This window comes from Molossus molossus, unplaced genomic scaffold, assembly GCF_014108415.1.
Source record: "Molossus molossus isolate mMolMol1 unplaced genomic scaffold, mMolMol1.p scaffold_m16_p_29, whole genome shotgun sequence".
NCBI classification, from domain to species: Eukaryota; Metazoa; Chordata; class Mammalia; order Chiroptera; family Molossidae; genus Molossus; species Molossus molossus.
The window spans coordinates 1475460-1488946 of record NW_023425365.1 but is presented as its reverse complement, the minus strand read 5'-3'; the positions used below and the strand labels follow the sequence as shown (position 1 = coordinate 1488946).

Here is a 13487-nt window from a genome sequence, read left to right as displayed (position 1 = left end):
CTCCCCCACCGCCGGGAGGTGGCCGAAGCGGCGTATCCTTTGCTTGGTGTCCGCGGCCCCTGGGTGGTCTTTGGGATGTTGGGGGCCTGGTCACCTTACCGCCTCACCCCAGGGTCTGGGACCAGGCGTGTAGCCGGAGGGACGGGCCCAACCCCCTGGTGACACTTTCCTCGAGGGGCACCCACTGTCCCGGGAGGCCCTGCGCGCACTCCGTGGCACGATGGACCCGCCTTGAGGCTCGCAGGGGACCTGGAGGGACCAGCTTTGGGTGCTGGAGGAGGAGGAGGCGCTCACCCACGCCGTCCAGACCCCAGGGCACCCCGGCCTGTGCGCTGTGCAGCCGGATTGGGGCATCCTGCCGGGTGGGGGAGGGCGCAGTGCCTCCAGACCTAAAATGTGAGCCGCCCCCTTACACGTCCGTGGGTTTCAGTGTCGCTCACCCCACACGTTGTGCCCCCACCCATACACTCCTGCAGGCAGGTGGAAATGAGGGGACCTGCGCTAGAAGGGGCGCCCCTCTTCCCGCGCCCTGCTGTGTCCGCTGCGCAGTCAGCGGGCTCCGGAGACCAGCCCTCCGCCTCTGGAATGCGGGACAACCGTTGCTGGGGGGCGTGTGCGTTTGAGCAGACGCCGCATACGTCGGACACCTCTGGTTCCTTGGCTTGGGAAGGGGGGGCTCGCAATCATGTTGCTTCTCAAAGCATCAACCGCTCTGGGCTCGCGGCTAAATGGTGAGTCAGTGGGTACGTGGAAGTCTGATTGGGGGACCCTGATACCATCTCTGTGGACGTCTGCATCCTCTGCTTGCAGGGACCCTTCTCCCTGCAGAGCAGGGTTCCTTTGCAGCGCTGCTGACCGGTGGGTGTGGGTGGGGGGACACACTCCCGGACACTGCGTGCGGTCTCGTAGCGTGGGCGTGGTGGCCATTCCAGGGTTGGTGGCAGAAGTGTTGGCGGGCGGTTTTAGTTGCCTTTCCCTGGGAGGGGTGCGTGTCGCGGAGTTGGAGGTGGGCCTGGGGGTCTGTTGCTTACCTCAAGGTTGTAACAAGAACAAGACCAAGGAAAGTGGCTGGCATTTCGGGCGCAGTATTGGAAACGTTGCCTGCGTCCTTGCCAGTCAAATTTAAGAGATCTCTGAGGAACAAAGCAATCCTGTGTCCTTTTCATTCATGTTGAACCCCGCGTGGAGGTAATTTTATTTTCCCAGTAAAATAATAGTCATCTCTCTCGGGGAGGGAGCAGGAAAGCTGTTTATAATTCTCTCTGCTCTGGAATTAGCTGAAAATTCAAAGAATATGATCCTATTCGGAATATGAAATCAGTTTTACGATTCCAGGAGATTTGGGTTTCTGGCCCCTTTTCTGCTGTGATATGGAATCCCTGTAATTTGAGTGTGTTTTAGACACGAAAAGTAAATGGCTGTGTAAAACCACGGAGAGGTTATTTTAAAATGACTTACATGCTCTTCTCCCTTTCTGTAGAAGGCTCTGTTCCCTGAGAAGACAAATCCCTGATTTGGGACCGTGTTCCCCGCTTTGGTGGGATAGGCTGGGAATGGGGGTTTAGTGTCCAAGCTCTCCCCATTTTCACAGTGCAGTGTTTACTTCTGGCCTAGATCCCTGAAGTGATGGTCATCATAAATAATGATAGTGATCCATTTGGAAGTAAACGAAAACATCTTGAATAAGAAGACTTTGGAAAAAGAAAAGTTTTTACGTATGCAGCAAGGCAACATGTTTTTCTTATTAGGACTGTGTACCAAGCAGAGAGCAGCGCACATTGGAAATGTTTCAGTACTGAAGAGTGAGAGTGAGTTTAACCCTTGCGTCGACTTGCTCAAGTGCCATCCTGAGACCCTGAGCACCGCTGACTTTGTGTGGCATCTGGTGTAAGGCGCTGTGCACCAGAGAAGTGGGTGACTGCTGAGGGCTCTCGTCACGGAGGCGGAACCTCCGGGTAATACAGTAGGTCAGGGTTAGAACACTCCAGAATTCTGCTAGATATTTTGCATGCAAAAAAACAACACCGGTTCAGAAGTGTGCATTTACCCGGGTAGCTTTTGTTGTGACAGTGATCGGCGATCGACGGGTCCGTGTGAAATCATACTATTTTTATTGCTAAACCTTCCTATTATTTGGTCAAAGAATAGCTGCAATGGTACTTGTATGTCATTGTGTGTCAGGGTGTGCCTTGCCTCGGTGTACCCTGGGAGACAGTGAAGCCTAGCAGAGTCAGAATTTTACCCTGACCCTTTTTGGGGAACCTTTCCCCAGATCAGTGGAATGAAAAGGAATGAATGTAAGGGAAGATTGATCCCCGAAGGGGGTCTCTGCAGCCAGGTTTTGCCGGAGAAGTGGCACTCCTTGAAAATGCGGGGGAGGCCAGGATGTGGAAAATTATCATTACCATTGAAATGTAACTGGGTGTGAGAGCCGGCCTCCCTGCTCTGCAGAGCCCGCCGGCCTGATTAGGTACAGGAAATGTGCGCTCCAAAGCTTTGCCCTGGGAGAGCTCTAATTATCCTAATTCCAAGTTGTAGTCAAGGAAAAGAAAGTGGGCTACTAAGTGTTACCCCCCCCCCCCCAGGTTTATAACCGTCTTCTAATGCCAGAAGCCTTTTGGTGTTTATCTGGTCCATTTCCTGGGAACCTGGAGGGGGACCTGTGCTCCACCCCCAATCCTGTGGTTACCATGTGGAGAAGGGCTGGGCTGCGAAGCCTCGGGTGTACCCTGCTGTGCCCCGTGGTGGAGGGGTGTTCTTACAGGCTGTGACTCTGTTCCTGGTAAAGAAAGTTGAAATTAAGATATTTCCTTCTTCGGGGACTGCAGTGACCACCAAGTGGGTCCCGTGAATGTCGTGCTCGAAAGATCCGACGTGAAGGGGCATTGCTTCGCGGAGGGAGCGTGCAGTGCCGGTGTCACTCGGTGCATTTCCTCCACGTTGTGCGTGGCCAGTAGCAATTTTCATGAAAGGACCGCTGGGCTGAAGGACCCGTGTTCTGAGAACACTGCTTCTCAGTGACCCTTTTTGGGTTCTTTGGTTTTGTGCTGTTCAGCTGCAGCCCTGCCGCGGAAATGTTCGTTCAGGGGCCAGCGAGGGCTTCTGGAGCTTTAAAGGAAAATGAGCGTGATGGCCGCGCAGGGGGTGCGCCCGCCGCCCAGCGTCGCTTGGGGAGTCCGCCAGATTGGGACTGGGGGCGGGATGGTTCTGGTTGGATGTGCAGTTGCCATAAAATGTGTCGGGTGTGATCTGCTTAAAATCACACTAACAGTGTGGCCAAGGAACTGTTGAACGATGTTGGAAATTTCAGAAAGCGTTCCAAAAATAAGGAATTGTATTAGTGTGATGAGCACCATTGTTGGGATTTCTGGCTTTTTTATGAAAAAAAATTTTTTTTTTGTAAGTTCTATCTCTGAAAGAACCAAAAAAATTCAAAGCGAAAGGGAAGGAAGTAATTACAGAAAAATTTAGCCTCATTAGAAGAAGTGGCTTGTCCTCTACAAAGTCTTATGTTCTGGGGGAGATGGTGTGTGTGTCTTTAACTGTGGCGGCTTCAGTGAGCACCCTGTCACTGTGGCGATGTTATCTGGGGAAAATGTATCTGCTTCTTCAAGCCCCTGGGAGTGGGGGAGGGTTTCCCAGCCCTCCTCTCCTCCTGCCAAATGGTTTCCACCCCCGCCCCCTGGCGGGCCAGTCCACCAGCCTGCTGCTAAATTACAGAAAACCCTCCCTGCAGACCTGAGCCCTGGACTCTGCAGCCACGTGGAGCCCTTTAGGTTCAAGTGGGTTGAACTGAACGCACTGGTTCATTCCATGAGTTGCCTGTGGCCGTGGGCTGGCGTCACGGGGGGGGGGGGGGGGGGCGTGTGCTTGGCGGTGTTGTCTCAGGAACGGCTCTCCTAGATTTGGGACCAACAGGGACTTCCCTTGTTTGCTTAGAGTTTTGTTTGCTGACTGGGGGAGCTTTGGAGGCAAAAATGAACTGGATCCACCCTGATCTGTGGAACCAGAGGGCCCTGCTCAAGAGGGGCTGAGCAGGTGTGATGACCAGGCTGAGCTACGGGGAAGGAGCAGAGTTTGGGGACCGTGAAGAGCTGTCCCACCTCGAATCCAGAACATGAGCAGCCCATACGTGGATGGCGGGAGTGGGTAGGAAGGGAGGAAGGAGCCCCGGGTTGAGGAAGCTTCAGGCACAATTTCTGGGTCACATCCCATCCCGGGTACAGATCTACCTTGTCAGGGAATATTTTGTGTTTTCAATACTTACAGAAGATTGGGAAATAACATTTGGAAATTGGGAATTTTCTTCCCGTCGGTGACATAACCCCCAGGTCACCGCATCATGGTCTCTTTGTAACAAGGGATTAGTTTCCAGAGTATTTAAATCGTGAACGGTGGAGCGCCATGATAATTCAGTAGGAGGAGATGGTGGCAGGGCGCGGTCCTGCCTGCAGACCGTGTGGAAGGTGGATGGAGGATGGGGGTGCAGGGGCTGGCAGGTTGTGCATCCGCTTATTTATTTATTTTTTCTTCATTGATTTTAGAGAGAGAGAGAGGTAGAGAAAGTAACATTGATGAGAGAGAACATCGAAAAGATTTGGAACACTTCATGAATTTGCGTGTTATCCTCATACAGGGGCTGTGCCATCTGTGTACCGTTAGATTTTAGTATGTGTGCTGCTGGAGCCGGTACACATCTGCTTATTTTTTAAAACAAACACAGAAAGGAGAAACCAGAAAGTGACATCAGTTACTCAGATCTTTATTAATGTATATGTATAATACGCATTATTATGTACATGCATCAAATAGATCTTTTTAACCATTAAAAAAAAAAGTCCTCACCTGAGGGTATTTTTCTATTTATCTGCAGATAGAGTGGGAGGGAGGGAGGAGGGGAGAAACATCGTTGTGAGAGAGACACCTGGACTGGTTGCCTCCCGCATGACCCCGACCGGGGCTGGGGACAAATGGCAACCGAGGGAAGTGCCCTTGGCTGGAGTTGAACCTGCAACTCATTGGTCTACAGCCCGACACTCTAACCCTGAACCAAACTGGCCAGGGCCCTTTAACCATTTTTAAGTACAAGTTAGTGGCATGCAGTGTGTTCACACTGTTCTGCCACTCACCTCCAGAACATTTCTCTCCTTCCCAGACTGAAACTCCCCACTGAACACTGATTCCCAGCCCCTCCCCCAGCCCCTGGCACCCCCTTCTCCTTTCTGTCTGTGAGAGTTTGACTGCCCTGGGTCCCTCATATAAGTGGGGTCACACTGTATTTGTCCTTCTGTGTCTGGCTTCTTTCACTTAGCAGAACGTTTTCAAGGTTCATCCATGTGCCGGCACTTAATCTTGTTAAGGCTGAATACTACTCCGTTGTGAACACACACCCACCATATTTCTGGCACAGTTCGTTTTCCCTATCGGCAGGCGTTTGGTCGTTCCCGCCTTCTGGGTGTTGCCGAGAACGCTCGTGCAGGTGTGTGCTGGCCCTGCTTCCAGTTCCTTGGGTGCCTGCACAGACGTGGAGGGGCTGGGTCGCGGGTGAGTTCTGTTTCTCATGTCGGAGGAGCCACCGTAGTGCCCACATTTGTTGTTTTCTGTGTTATTGACAACGGCCATCATGACGGTGAGGTGCTGCCTCGTGCTGGTGCTGAGGTGTGCTTCCCCGGTGACCAGTGCTGCTGAGCATCTTTATTCCTCTGTGTGCTCACGGCCGTCTGTGTGTGCTCACGGCCGTCCGTGTGTGCTCACGGCCGTCCGTGTGCTCACGGCCGTCTGTGTGTGCTCACGGCCGTCTGTGTGTGCTCACGGCCATCTGTGTGTGCTCACGGCCGTCTGTGTGCTCACGGCCGTCCGTGTGTGCTCACGGCCGTCCGTGTGTGCTCACGGCCGTCCGTGTGTGCTCACGGCCGTCTGTGTGCTCACGGCTGTCTGTGTGTGCTCACGGCCGTCTGTGTGCTCACGGACATTTGTGTGCGATCTTGCAGAAAGTCTTAAAGCCTCCAACTCGTGCCCTGGCTGGTGTGGCTCTGTGGTTACAGCGTCTACCTGAGGACCATAGGGTTGTGGGTTTGATTCCAGTCAAGGGCATGTGGGTTGCAGGTTTGATCCCTGGCCCTGGTCAGGGTGCGTGCGGAAAGCAACCAATCGATGTGTTTCTCTCTCATAGATGTTTGTCTCTCTCCCCTTCTTTCCCTCCTTTCCACTCTCTCTAAAAAATCAATGGAAAAAATATCCTCTGGTGAGGATTAACATAAACAAAACAAACTAATACAGTTCTTGTTTCAAAAAAAAAAGTCTTCAACTCTTTAGCCCATTTTATAAAAAAGTTGTTTTTTGTAAATTGATTTTAGAGAGAAAGGAAGGGAGAGGGAGAGAGAGCTAGAAACATCAATGAGAGAGAACATCGATTGGCCGCCTCCTGCATGCCCCCCACTGGGGAGGGGCCCACAACCTGGGCATGTGCCCTGACCGGGAATAGGACCAGCGACCTCTTGGTGCAGGGTTGATGCTCAACCACTGAGCCACACCAGCTGGGCAAGTGAGGCCCATTTTAAAGACAGGGTGATTTCATCTCCAGATCCCTCACTCATTACTTCTGCAAAGGCTATTTCCAAATAAGGTCCTAGTTGAAGTTCTGGAAGGGTTTGGATTTTGGGGGACATTACATAACTCACTGCATTGCAAAAGTAAGTGGAAGTAGGGAGTGGAGAGAAGCCACAGGAAAATGCCATCTAATGAACACGAGGGAGTTGGAAAAATCACATTTGCAGCAGTAATTGTACAGATTGGTTTGGGCAGTGTCGCCTGTGCGTGCTGAGTCCAGTCAAATGGGCCCCTGCTGGATGGGCAGGCTCACGGTGTGTCTCCACACAGCCCTTATTTGCGAGGGCACCATGAGGGGCTGGAGACCAGAGAAACCACGTGTCACCCTGACTGGGTGACCAAGGCTCACAGCACCAGCGTGGACAGGCGGCGTGGTGCTCCCGAGAAGGACCTCCCTTAGGCTCTGTTCCGTCGGCGGTGCAGAGCGAGAATCTCATGACAGACCAGCCAGCCCAGATGGGAGGGACATGTTACTCTTTTATTATTTATTATTAATTTACTTTTCATCCTCACTCGAGGATATGTTTATTGATTTGAGAGAGAGAGGAAGGGCGGGGGGAGAGGGAGAGAGAGAAAGAGCGAGAAAGAAACATTGATCAGCTGCCTTCTCCCGGCAGCCGACTCGGAACTGCACCTGCAACCTTTTGGAGTAGGGACAGCCCTTCAGCCAGCTGAGCCACTGCCAGGGCTCAGGGGCGTTTTCTCCAACCATGGGCTGTAGTGAAGGACAGACACAGCTGAGGGAGGGGCGCAGAGTGAGCAGCCAGGTGCAGGGAGATTCCAGGTGGACCTGGCTGGAGGGAGGACACGCCCACGGGTGCCATTGGAACCTCTGGTGGCACCGCAGAAGTGTGTCCATGTGTCTCCGGCACATTCATCGTATGGAGGTTTGCTTGGAGCAGACCTTTGCTCTTAGGAAGTGTGCCCTGGGGCTTCAGGGGTAAAGGGCATGATGATGTCTGCCGTTTCCTTGTAGGGTTCAGAGTAAAGAGCCAGTGTTGGTTTGGAGAAACCATGATAAAGCACATATGGGGAATGTGAAATACTAATGAATTTGGGTAGAGTTATGGGGAATTTTATGCATGACACTTGTAATTTCTTTTTTTTTCTTACCCGAGGACATTTTTGCATAGAGCGAGGGGGAGAGAGAGAAACATCGATGTGAGAGAGACACATCGAGTGGCTGCCACCCACACGACCCCAACTGGGGCGGGACAAACTGCAACCGAGGTACATGCCCTTAGCGGGAACCAAACCTGGGTGGGTCTCTCTGGACCACAGGCTGATGCTCTAACTGCTGAGCCAGACCGGCCAGGGCTAGTTTCTTTTTTTAGTCCTCACCCGAGGATATTTTTCTGTTTATCTTCAAATAGAGTGGGAGAGAGGGAGAGAGAGAAACATCGATGTGAGAGAGACACATCGAGTGGCTGCCTCCCTCACGACCCCGACCAGGGCCGGGAATGAACCACGACTGAGGTATGTGCCCTTGACCAGAATCGAACCCATGACTCATTGGTCCACGGGCAGATGCTCCAATTGCTAAGCCAAACCAGTCTGGATGACACTTGCAATTTTTATGTAAATTTGAAATGATTTCAAAATAAAAAACTTAAAATGTTGAGTGTAGCCAGTGGAATCAATAACAGAGTTTAGCAAATTCTCTCAGAAGAAAGACTCGAATGGGTACAATTTTATTGGAAATGGTGTCAGACCTCACCGGAGGGGGGTCCCCATGCCTGCGAGGCCAGGTGGCATTTTGTTCACAGGACTGGGAGTCACCAAGTCGTGGTCTGGTGTCTGGATCGCCACAACTTCTCATGTGTTTTTGCTTCGCTTTTCATTAGAGAAGACGTCAGATATGTGGAAAATTAGACTGGTACCGCGAACCCTGCGTGTTCTCACCCAGCTTCAGCAGTCTCCATGTCCTGTTAACTGGGTGTCATTTCCTCGGCCCCTGAGTGAGACCTAGACAGCGCCGTGTTTTCCCTGGGCCCCTTCTGCGTGAGGGAGGAACCCCCACATCGCCATGCCGTCCCCCAGGCAGGCCCCGTGACATCCAGGCCCAGCGCCGGCCCTCCCTGCTCTCTGGCAAGTGGCCGTTTACACTGGTTTGTTCACAGCAGTGGGACCAGGGAGGTGTACCCACAGACCTTGGTCTTTACTGTCAGAATGGCTTTCACTAGACCCTGGGGTTCTCCTTGGGGCCTGGGCTCTGGGTACCGGTGCAGAGGCCCAGGGACCTCCCCCACTTGGAGGAGGGTGGGGTGGGGTGCACAGGGAGGATCCCACAAAACTTTATCTAGCCCAGCCTTTCCCAGTCTCTTTTTTCTGGACCCCCCTTTTCTGGGTGTGCCCTACGGCCTCTGCCACCCCAGAAGTGCCCTGCCGCGGCGACGTAGGGTGTGGGTTGCATTCGCTGCCACTCAGAGCCCTGGGCTTGTTGAAACCAAGGGTACTGAGATGTGGAAAGCGAGGGAGGAAGGCATTCTATTTTAGTTTTTAAATCCTCACCCGAGGCTATTTTTCTGTTTATGTTCAGATAAAGTGGGAGGGAAGGAAGGAGGAAGAAACATCTGTATGAGAGGGACACATCGACTGATTGCCTCCCGCACGACCCAGCCAGGGCTGGGGATCAAATTGCAACCGAGGTACGTGCCCTTGGCCGGAATCGAACCCATGACTCGTTGGTCTGTGGGCCGATGCTCTAACCACTGAGCCAAACCGGCCAGGGTCAGGCAGGCATTATAGCTGTGAGGTGTGTACTGCCCCTTCTCCCTCGGCAGCAACCAAAGACTCAGCCGCGTGCTTCCCAGCTTGGAGGGTTTGGCTTCCCCCTTGAACATTCAGACTGACGGACCCAGAGGGTATTCACGGCATGAGAGACGGAGGAGGGGCTCTGTAATGAATGCATAAGGTAAATAAGGAATAAGCGCCCCAATTAAAAGAGGGACATGGGGTAGAGCAGGGTTGGCAGAGCCACACATAGAAAGGGGCAGCATTTAGGAAAAGTTTGGCCTTTTGGGGTTTAGGAAAGTGCAGAGTATCAGGTAGTGATGGCAATGTCCTTCTGAGTTCAGAGTGGGTAAGGAGGCACGTGTCAGCGGTGATGTGGGGAGCTCGGCACTGGGGGTGAGCTCCCCCTCTGAAGGCATTTTGACGTTGCCTGCTAACATTCAACATACCGGTATACAACACTACAACACGCACACTTGGGAGGCTGCCGGTGCTGATACATTGTTGCTAATGGTGGGAAACTGGACGCACTGATTTGTCTTTTAACGGGAGCCATACCCGGCCTGGTGTCTCAACGGTGGATTATTGTACAATGGCTAAAATGAGTTCGAGACCTGTGGGTGCCAGCCGAGGTGGGGTTCAGGTTCTGGGGGGAGAAGGTTGCTAGGGTGTGTTCTGCCTGAGACTGATCTGAACAGCCCACCCCCTCACTCGTTTCTGTGGAGACACTGTAATAAAATCTGGGAAATGTGTAAAAGGATGTTGAGACATGTGATTGGAGCTGTCTTTCACGATTTAAAGTTTCACAGACTCAGAGGTACATGGAGCACACTGATGCTTGCCGGAGGGAGGGGCTTGGGTAAATGGATGGAATTGGGGAAGGAGATCACGGTGCAGACCTTGGCTCAGCGGTTGAGCGTCGACCCTGCACCAAGAGGTCGCTGGTTGGATTCCTGTCAGGGCACATGCCCATATTGTGGGCCCCTCCCCGGTGGTGGGCGTGCAGGAGGCAGCCAATCAGTGTTCTCGCATCGATGTTTCTATCTCTCTCTCTCTCCCTTCATCTCTCTCTAAAATCAATAAAGAAAAAATTAAAAAAAAAAAAAAAAAGATGTGCAGACCTCTAGTTATAAAATAAGCCATTGAGATGTCATGTGTAGCACAGGGAACATAGGCAGTGATACCGTATCAACGGTGGTGTCGGGTGGGTACTAGACCGATTGTGACCACTTCATAAGGCCATAAATGCTGACTCACTGCTGTATACCTGAAACGGATATACTATATGCCAACGATAATTTAAAAAACGGAAGGTGGTTAAAAGGTGGACTTCAGTTATAAGGTAAGTAAGTACTAAGGATGTAATGTACAGCATGGTGACTGTAGGTAGCTGCGAGAGGTAGGGAGTTGGTAAAAAGGAAAATTCTAAGCATTCTCATTGCAGGGAGTATTTTCTTTCCTTTTCTTTGGATTGTATCTGAGATGATGGATGCTAACTAAACTAGTTGTGGTAATCACTTCACAACACATGTAATGCAAATCATTGTGCAGTATACTTAAAACTTACTGGTGATGTATGTCAGTTATAGCCTAATAAACGGGAAAATAATTTTAAAAACCACCACAATTTACAGTTTCAGGTTTTTATGGCTATTGAGATGGAAGTTCATTGTTCTTTCTTTTTTTTTTTTTAATCCTTACCCAAGGACACTTTTTGCATTCATTGAGCGAGAGGGAGAGAGGGAGGAAGAGAGAGAGAGAAACATCGATGTGAGAGAGATACACCGAGTGGTCGCCACCCACACGATCCCCAGGGACAAACTGCAACCGGGTTATGGGAACCGAAACCGGGTCTTTCCAGACCTCGAGCAAACGCACCAACCAACCACTGAGCCAAACCGGCCAGGGCCATTGTTCTTTTTTTTTTTTATCCTCACCCGAGGACATTTTTCTACTTTTTTATTCAGATAGAGGGGGATGGAGAGAGAGGAAGAGAGAGAAACATCGATATGAAGAGGACACATCGAGTGGCTGCCACCTGCACAACCCAACCAGGGCCGCGGACAGACTGCAACCAAGTACATGCCCTCAGCGGGAACCGAACCAGGGTCTCTCTGGACCACAGGCCGATGCTCTAACCGCTGAGCCAAATTGGCCAGGGCCATTGTTCTTTCTTAATGACTTTTTTTTTTTCAATTGATTTTTTTAGAGGGAGAGGGAGAGAGAGACAAAAACATCGATGAGCAGTAACATCGATTGGCCACCCATTGGAGATCGGGCCCACAACCTGGGCATGCGCCCTGACCGGGAATCAAACCGGTGACGTCTTGGTACATGGGTTGACGCTCAATCACTGAGCCACACCATCTGGGCTCTTAATGACTTTTTTAAAGATTATATTTTGGTTAATCCTCACCCGAGGATATTTTTCTATTGGTCTTTACATAGAGTGGAAGGGAGGAAGGAGCGAGAGAGCGAGAAACGTCAATGTCAGATAGACACATCAACTGGTTGCCTCCCATACGACCCCCGCAGGGGCCGGGGATCAAACCTGCAGCCCAGGTATGTGCCCTGAACTGGGAATTGAACTTGAAACCCTTTGGTTTGCTGGCTGATGCTCTAACTACCGAGCCAAACCAGCCAGGGGCACTTACCGACTTTTTATAAAGAGAATATATTGTTATAGGTTGAATTGTGTTTCCTCCAAAAAACATACATTGAAGTCTTAACGTCCAGTACTTCAGAATGTGACCTTTTTGGGGGATGTCTTTACAGATGCAGTCAGGTTAATATGAGGCAGTTAAGGTGAGCCCTAATCCAGTATGACTGACGTCCTTGTAGGAAGGTGAAGTCGGACACAGACAGACACACACAGGGAGGCTGCCTGCATGCCAGCGAGGCCTCGGGAAGAACCAACCCTGCCCACACCTTGACTCCGACTTCCGGCCTCCAGAGCAGACCTTCCGTGGTGGTGAATCCGCCCGGGCTGTGGTGTTTGTTAAGGCAGCCCTAGCTGGTTCATACATACCCATCTCTGGGTACGCGCATGCTAATCAGGTATCGTTTTCTATTGATTTTACTTTTGGAGCATCTGCAAAGGAATTTACTTGATAAAAAGGTTCCACTGCTAACAACACCCCTTCTGGCTGAGCCCTCTGGCCTCGTGTGTAGCTAACTGGCTCGGCCCAGGGCTGGTTAGGGTTGGGGAGTCGGGTACAGACTCACCAGAACCAGTACGAGCTCTCTGTGCACCCACGGTCTGGCATGGGCGAGTCCATCCTGGGTGGCTTGGCATCAGAGGGGAAGTCCTTCCGGGACAGCTTGTGCTCTGGTGTCCGAACGGTGCCGCCGCCAGCCCCGTGGCCTCTGGGCACTTGTGTGCTGCCGGCCCCCTTTCCAGGCCTGCTCTCCAAAGGCCATGGTCAGCCTCCCATCTGCCCTCTCCACCTTCCTCCCGCTGAGTGCCTGGCTGTCCAGGGGGCACTTGAGCTTTGACAGGGAGCCTCCCAGAGGTCAGAGCAAGTGAGGTGGCTCCTTGGGCTCCCCTACGAAACTCAAGATGCCAGACCCCACCCAGGCCTTTGTTTCTCTCACGGAAGCCTGGGTCATAGCGAGAACAAAACCCAGACATCTTGAGAGCTGGGACGCAAGGCTGTCAGCCTGTTGGTTTATCTGGGTCTGGGGGCCTTTGCAGTAGGAGGCCATTGGGCTCCTGGAAGGCTGGCCCAGCATGGGGGTCGGGGACGTGTCACATGGAGGGGAAGCAGAACCCCGGGAGGGCGGGTTAGGGAAGGCGCTCCGCGTTTTTCTGTCTACGCTTCTCCCTTGTTACAAAACCCAGGGACAGCTCTCCAGCAGCGGAAAGTTCCCCTGGACAGAAAAAAAGCCCATACTGGGGCTGGCCCTGAGTTTTACAGCGGGCACTAGCCAGCCTATGGGAGCTTCTGTGGAGACCCTGGGTGGGGTGGCCAGCTGCTCATTGCAGACGCGGCTGGTGCAGGCCCCTTGGGATGCTGGGGACTGGGGCGTGCGTGGGGTCATGCAGAGCGGAGAGTTAGGAATGGGTGTATAGGTGGGTGTCAGGGTACCCCAGTGGCTGACTGTGGATGCTTTGAATCACAATAAGATGTGTGATTCTGATATGT

At 52.1% G+C, this 13487-nt stretch overlaps 1 protein-coding gene across 1 annotated transcript in view; it reads left to right on the top strand.

Moving 5' to 3' along the window:
* The window catches only part of ROR2 (receptor tyrosine kinase like orphan receptor 2), a 202509-nt gene that overhangs the window by 443 nt on the left and 188579 nt on the right, over positions 1-13487 (top strand). The gene's annotated exons all lie outside the window — the stretch shown is intronic.